Source organism: Sinocyclocheilus rhinocerous, unplaced genomic scaffold (genome assembly GCF_001515625.1).
Source record: "Sinocyclocheilus rhinocerous isolate Xijiao unplaced genomic scaffold, SAMN03320098_v1.1 scaffold335, whole genome shotgun sequence".
NCBI classification, from domain to species: domain Eukaryota; kingdom Metazoa; phylum Chordata; class Actinopteri; order Cypriniformes; family Cyprinidae; genus Sinocyclocheilus; species Sinocyclocheilus rhinocerous.
This window is the reverse complement of record NW_015659708.1, coordinates 275,070-283,387: the sequence shown is the minus strand read 5'-3', so window position 1 is coordinate 283,387 and position 8,318 is coordinate 275,070. Positions and strand designations below refer to the sequence as shown.

At 37.1% G+C, this 8,318-nt stretch overlaps 1 long non-coding RNA gene across 1 annotated transcript in view; it reads right to left on the bottom strand.

Moving 5' to 3' along the window:
* Positions 1-452: 452 nt before the first annotated feature.
* LOC107724092 (uncharacterized) overlaps positions 453-8,318 on the bottom strand; it is a 26,195-nt gene continuing 18,329 nt past the window's right edge. The window contains exons 4-5 of the long non-coding RNA XR_001637996.1: positions 7,414-7,445; positions 453-622 (exon numbers count right to left, since the gene is read on the bottom strand). This is a non-coding gene — a long non-coding RNA (uncharacterized LOC107724092). The remainder of the gene's footprint in view (positions 623-7,413; positions 7,446-8,318) is intronic.

The following is an 8,318-nucleotide window of genomic DNA, read 5'->3' as shown; positions in this document are numbered from 1 at the left end:
CGTATACTTAGGGAATATATATATATATATATATTTTTTTTTTTTTTTTTTTTTTTTTTTTTTTTTTTTTTTTTTTTTTTTTTTTTTTTTTTTTTTTTTTTATTATTTTTTTTTTTTTTTTTTTTTTTTTTTTTTTTTTTTTTTTCTTCAAATAAATGCTGCTCTTTTTATCACGGTTTCCAAAAATATTAGACAGGACAGCTGTTTTCTGTTTTCACCCTTGATAATAATAAGAATTATTTCTTTAAATAATAATAATGAATCAATAATAATAATAATAGTAATAATAAGAAATCAATTTTTTAACTGTATTTTTGATCGAATAAATGCAGTCTTGGTGCGCACTTCAAAACTTACTTCAAAAAGATTTAAAAAATCTTACCGACCAGAAGCTTTTAAATGGTAATGTATATAGATAGATAGATAGATAGATAGATATTCACACACACACACACACACTGAATATTTTATATATACCGCATACTAAGCTTGGATGATGACACTTCTTTACCTTCCTTCTTACCTTTGTCAGATTTGCCAAAAAAAAGTAAATGCATCACTCTCACAATGACGGTTTCTTCTCCAAATTGCGTGACATCTCTAAATCTCCTGAGGTTGCGACCTGTAGCAAACAGAAGCAAGTTTTAACACATGACACTCATTTTAACCCTCAGGAATTAACAGCAACGCCTTAACGAGCACTGAAATTAAGATTTAGCATCAGCGCCATAAACAATTGCGCAGTTAGTTCTGTCCGGCCCCCTGGTGGCAGACACCGAGTATGACACATGAACCGAATGAACCCAAAAACAGATATGCACTGCCAGCAAACTGTCTCTGCCCTCTCTCTGTCTCTCTCTCTGGCTGCCCTCCTTTTCTGTGAAGCCACAAACACAGAGGCATCAGTGTGCATGTGAGCGACACACATAGGTGGTATATCTATAAATGTGTGACGCGTATCACAAACCACCCGGCCTTTGCGCGATAGATCGTACGACAAATGCGACACGTCATGGGTCGAAGATGTATAGAAAGCATGCGGTACCAGAAAACAGCAAACACCGCTCTCTCTCTCTTTCTTCCTCTCGGTCTCATAGTGCCCCAGTTTTAAGGCTGCCTATCTCTTTCGAAACAAGAGTGGAGAGGGAAACAGCAGACAAAAAGGCAGATTTAGAACGGCATGCAAGTGTTACAAATGTTAAAAAAGCCAAACACGGAAGTCTTCCGCAGTCTTTTGTTCACTATCCCTGCTCGTCCCAACCTAATTTACCAAATGTATGGCGAAACACGCAGTCACGGACACGCACGCTACACCTCGTATGTTATACACTTAAAGAGTTGTCACGAAATCCGCTATAGTGTCTCCAGACGTTCGCTTCCTTAGAGCCGTACGGTAAACTAGTTTCCTCCATCCCTGTTTGACTTCTATCTCGCCCTGCGCTCTCCTCTCTTCTTCTCCCTCCTAGCGTGGCGATGATGCTCTGACACTCGTGGCAATCAGAGGCGGCGCAGATCATGAGATAGGTGCGCTTTGACTCTCTCTGGCTGCCCTCCTTTTCTGTGAAGCCACAAACACAGAGGCATCAGTGTGCATGTGAGCGACACACATAGGTGGTATATCTATAAATGTGTGACGCGTATCACAAACCACCCGGCCTTTGCGCGATAGATCGTACGACAAATGCGACACGTCATGGGTCGAAGATGTATAGAAAGCATGCTGTACCAGAAAACAGCAAACACTGTTCTCTCTCTCTTCCTCTCGGTCTCATAGTGCCCCAGTTTTAAGGCTGCCTATCTCTTTCGAAACAAGAGTGGAGAGGGAAACAGCAGACAAAAAGGCAGATTTAGAATGGCATGCAGGGAAAAACAACAGTTTGCAGTGTTACAAATATTAAAAAAGCCAAAGACGGAAGTCTTTTGTTCACTATTCCTTCTCGTCCCAACCTAATTCACACGCACTCACAGACACGCACGGTACGCCTTGTATGTTATACACTTAAAGAGTTGTCACGAAATCCGCTATAGTGTCTCCAGACGTTCGCTTCCTTAGAGCCGTACGATAAACTAGTTTCCTCCATCCCTGTTTGACTTCTATCTCGCCCTGTGCTCTCCTCTCTTCTTCTCCCTCCTAGAGTGGCAATGATGCTCTGACACTCGTGGCAATCAGAGGCGGCGCAGCTCATGAGATAGGTGCGCTTTGAGCAGCCTACCATTATCTGATGCCGTCCCCTCTTCTCTTCCTTTTCTCTCTGTTTCTCCCTCCCTTCCTCTCATTACTCCTTCCTCCCGCCCCGACAGAAACCATGTCTAATCCCCCCCAACATCATAAATCAGTGTCACCTAAACACTAACGCACCCAACCAGCGAGCACCGTGGACGTTCAGACCCTGTGCTGCTCCCTGTCGTCACTGTCCCTGCCTCGGCGTCTCGCTCCCCTTCCTCTAACCAACCCCCCCCTCCCTCTCTCGTTTTCTTCTCCTCCTCTCCTGCGTTTTGTCAGTAGAATATCTGCCATTCTCTCTCTCTTTCTTTCCTTCTTTCTTTCTTTCTCCCCCCCACAGCAATGTCTGGCACTCGAACGCAAGAGCAGTCATAACACCTTGTGATTGATCTCAAGGCTTGGAAGGGTGTCTGTGTGTGTGAAATGGAACAGATGAGACAATATGGGATAGATGGGGAGATTGTGAGTTAAAGATAATTTCTGAGAGAGAGAGAGAGAACGAGATTCCTCTACCAGACAACAAAAGCTCGGGGGTGATTACCCTGCAGTAATGAAAAGTGTCACCAGCCATCATGCTGCATTATACCAAACTCCTTCCTTTGATTGAAAGATTTGATCTAATGGCAGGTTGGAATGACTCAATTAAGCCCGAATGAGGAAACTCTGTGCATGCATGTTAGGCTACACCATTTCAATTCAGACTAGCACGTCATATGATACATTCATAAGAGCTCGCAGGTTACATAATAATCTAAAGACTCTTTAATAATATACTGTGGGGAGCGAAAATCTGAGAACAAGCTGGACGCATGGGTTTTAAACATGGAAATAAGTAGGAGATTTATTTTTTTTAAATAATCAAATTTAGACAAGTTATGACCTAAAATTAGTAAATAAAAGCATTTACTATTCTGTACTATTTCTATAGGTCACTAATCAAAAAGTACATTTGTAACTGTTTCCCCGGGTGCCGCAGCATTGGCTGCCCACTGCTCTGGGTGTGTGTTCATGGTGTGTGTGTGTGTGTGTTCACTATGTGTGTGCACTTGGATGGGTTAAATGCAGAGCACAAATTCTGAGTATGGGACACCATACTTGGCCACACGTCAACTTCACTTCACCTTAAATCCACAGCGACTATATAATCTCCAGGATCTGAACACCATCAGCCTGTGCACGATAAATATTCATGATCCACATTGTGAATTCATCAAACACACACTGATGATGGAGCTGAATAAACAAACAAACAAAGAAGTTACACAACCAATCAGGGCCGTATTGAAAAGGGAAACAAACAATTAGACGGATTAATCAAAAGATAACGAGCCAAAACACCAGAGACTGACGAAGTGTTTGGAAGAACAGTCAAGTGAGCAAGAATCAGGCAACATGACTATGACAGAAAGCGCACAATACCATGACGTACTTTTATGCAGTGAAATAAGGATGGGGATCAAGGTGTAGCCCTGTTTGCATTATGATGTTAGATATTTAGAAAAAAAAACGTCCTTTGAGACACCTGTTCTAGCACGCAATCAAATTAATGCATCAAGATCTATGGCGCATTCGTTCACAAATAATTCTCACTATATGATCAAAAATCTGGAATTTTCCATTAAATCATAGCTTTTCTTGAGGCTACGCATGGGAGGTTTTTATTTGCGCAGGTTTGTTTATGTGCACAAGACCGTTTCTTTGTTCTCGAGTCTGTCTCCATCCAGTCTCTCCTGGGTGTGATTTCTCGGTTTCTCGTAATGTGAGGCTGAATGTCTTGGTGTGCGTTTACGTGTCTGGAAAAGAACAACGACAGGCACAGATTGCTGATATGTGCTCTTTTTATCTCTTTTTAGAGGAGAAGGGCAACGCAATGCGGATCCTGGCAGACCGTGTGAGCGGCCAGACAGAGGAGGAGGAGACTGTAATCATTCATAAGAGTGCTGGAGAGATGATTGAGAGGCTAATTGCAAACACACTGACCACACAACTTAAAACCCATCCTAATATCCTGCTATTATTATAATGTATGTGCTTGAGAAGAAAAGAATGGCGGTTTGCACCTGAAAACACATTAAAATGAATTAAATAGCAGATTATGGGTAATGGAAAATGGATAATGAAGTGCTGCCTGGTTTTATCCAAAATACTGAGGAAAAATGAGAAGAATGAGTGCCACAGCAGTGCTATTTCTCCATGTACTGAACCATAAATACTTGTGTGAATTGATTTCCAATGATAAAATTCCTTCCCCTGATGCAGTTTTATCAGCTATTGTGTGCTTATCTTGAGTAAAAAGGTGAGATGCTTTACCAACATTATTTGTCGGATTTATCTGCTTCCACAAATTCTTCTCCATTAAAAGCAATTCAGAAGTATCTGTATACGAAATAAACATTTCATATCAACACAAATTGCTGAAATAATTATATTATATTATATTATATTAAAATCTTCTGTGGATCCCATAAGATTTAAAATTCTTCTTCCAGCAAACTCGTGTCTGTTGATATTTATCAACATGTAGAATACATTTTTTATTCTGATTAATACTTTCTGAGCTGTTTAGTATTATCACAATAATTAAAACAGCCACACAAAAAACGTATAATTTAATTTTGAAGTGACACAAAATATCCATCTTATTGTTTTCAGAAAAATAAATTATATACAAATTTGGTGTTAATTATGTTTTATTAAAACAATTAACTTAATTAAAAATTAAAACTTTAAAAAAAATGTGTTTTTCCACAATGAACCATGAAATGAAAATTGATTTATAAAATATAATGGAAAAAATATATACATATATATAAATTAAATATAAATTTGTATTGGTAGAAACATTGATTATTTAATATCATATTTTTGCAAATTACTTATATATGCTGCTTACTCATATGCTACTCATATGTTGATGTTTATTAGTAATTCACACAGAAAAAAAATAAATGTCTTATTTAAATCTACACTTTTAGCAGTTTTAGGAATTTCATTCTATTTTTAATTCTATTTCAGTTTCAAATTCTGCATCCTGTTTGCTTCAGGAATTGAACTGGAATTGAAAAGGCTGTCTCAATGCAATTCTGAATGTTATCCAATGCAACGTAAAACAAGGTACAATTTATCATTTCATGCATCCCTCAGAATCGAACCAATAACTTGACGTTGCTAGTGCCATTCTCTATGCTACAGTTTGAGGTTGAACAACCCTATTAAGTACACAAAACACATTTATCCTCTTGTATAAATTTCAATCTGTTATCTCCACCTTCCTGTTTTTAATTAGGAATTTACTAGACTCGACTGATTTGTTGGAGCCCTCTTGTGGACGGGGGCATTTGGGCACTCACCCAAACTGGCCATATGGCAGACAGGGGCGACTAACAACCTGTGAATGATAGCGCAACAAACACTGAAACTACAAAAACAACAACAATGAAGGTGCTTCTGTGCTGATTCAGACCATATATTTAGTTTTCAACCTTGCAGCTCAATTTTAAGGCAAAAACATTTGAAATGCTTGTCTATATGCCGCTGATGGTCATTCATACTCACCTCGGCGTAATGGTGACACCGCAGGGAAAGCTAGAAGGTTGTACAGTTAACTCCAGGCCGATTATGATGCAAAACCATACAACCAACTACCTCAGCCTGCAGCGCACTGACTCACCGTTCGATTTCTACACACTCTCACAATCAGGTGTCAATAGATTTCATGTGTAATGTCTTCCCCTACTGGACAACTTATGTAAAGCAACACATCATCCACTTGTGAAAAATGATATTACTGTTACACACAAGCACTTTGCAGGGATTTTATGTTAGCATGATCATTCGACACGAAAATCACACTGAAATACTCCTATTAAAAAAGATGAATAGTATTATTCAAATGGAAATCAGTAAATGAGCAAACACAAAATAATTAACAGAAGGTTTAGCCTCTTAACCTATTTTGGGATAGTTCACCCAAAAATTTACCATCATCATGTTGTTTCAGATCTATAAGACTTTTGTTCATCTTCGAAACACAAACGAAGCAAAACCTGAGATATTTCTGTCCCTCCATTGAAAGATCACACAACTAAAACTTCAAGTAAATCATATGGATCAAGCGGTTTACTCCAAGTCTTCTGCTTATTAAATATGGTAAATGGAAGCTTAAATGTGCTTTTTGATGTGCAGGAACTACTGAGGTTTGTTCTCGCATCTCAAGCAAGTACAACTGAGCTTTTGTTAACCATATTAGGTGAGCTGTATGTATGCCCACTGATCAACGATTATATGTGAATAAAAGCCTAAATTAAATCTGTCCATCATATAAAGTGATTTTGTCTCTTCAGAAGACTGTTCTATTCATACAGATTTCTTTTAAGATCTCTTTATGACTTTTTTTGAATGGACTTTAAGTGGAAGGACAGAAATCTCTCAGGTTTCATTAATATCTTCATTTGAATTCTTATGGTGAGTAATTGGTGACAGAATTTTCATTTTGGGGCAAACTATGACTTTAAGGAGTGCATTATGGGAATGTATTCATTTCTTATGTCCAGACATGTACATCTTTTACGTCAAGGGACAAAAATTATTATTTAATAATAGTCATCATCATCAATGTTGTTTTTACAAATTCTAACATTCATTCCGTATGTGAGATGAATCCTCGAAGCACACATGAGAGAGCAAATCAATCTATGGAGACTTTCTAAGAGCTGGAATGGGTACTTAATGTACAATTCAGGAGACTGGAATGAAGTTTTTCATATAATGAAATATGAAAATACTAAAAAACAATCAGGATCGATCAAGTCATCGTGAATAGTGCTGTTGTTCAAAGGTGGTACTTATTGCACTACTGGAAGCAACCCTTAAGAAAGTCTGATTTTGAAGCACTTGGAAATTGCACAAGCTTAACGAGGTGACTTCAATCAATTTCATATGCAGCTCAAACAAGAAAAATGCCCTTCATCTGTTTCATTTTGAACTCTTGTGTGTCTGAAACCCTGGAAAATGAATCCAGCTTGTGGATTCTATTTTTGCTTGACTCTAGAATGAAGATTCTCATTCTGGCATTTGTTAGCTCAGAAGTTTGTGTAACCACAAACAATTATCAGATCCTTGGCACCCTCCAGCCTTTAATTTAAATTATAGCTCACCCAAAAATGCATGAAATGTCAGTATTTACTCACCCACATGGTGTTCCAAACTCATGATATTCATTCTGTGCAAAACAAAAGGAGAAATGTATTAAATTCTACATTAAATTACTATAAATTAGGATTTATGAACTGACATCAGGCACTATATTCCAATCAATAATAGAGAATTTTACATCACTATTTAATGAAAATCTTTAAATCCTCCCTATAATTACCAATTTCATAAATTAATCATTCTTTAAATTCGAATCTTTTCCATGAACTTGTTGATCTGATTCACAAAACAAAATTGAAGGATTTGTGTGTGAATAATCAAACTGATATGGTTCTTTGCAAAGGAAAGACACAAAGCTGCTTGGGCTGAATCTCACAAAACCATGCCAATAACATGTCCAGGTCATATTAAAAACCAAAATCAACAGAAAAAATTTTTTTTTTGAATATAGAAATTTAAGCATATTATTAGGATTATTATGATTCATTGCACAATGGCATTATTTTCATAATAATTAAAGCCAATAAATAAATAAATAATAATACAAAATAAAATTACTTATCATTAAGTTGGAAGAATTTTTTATTTCACTTCAATTGTAAAGTATTTACATATCATGTGATAACACCTTTAATTTATGAAATAAAAATATAGTATTAGAATAATAAAAATATCCCTACTGAGAATAAAAGGTTTTTTTTTCAAGTCAAACATCCCAAAAATAGGGAGGTGGGTTCTTAACTGTCCTGAAAATATTAAAGGGGTCATATGATGCTGCTAAAAAGATCATTATTTTGTGTATTTGGTGTAATGAAATGTGTTTATGCGGTTTAAGGTTAAAAAAACACATTATTTTCCACATACTGTACATTATTGTTTCTCCTCTATGCCCCGCCTTTCTGAAACCCGTCGATTTTTACAAAGCTCATCGTTCTGAAAA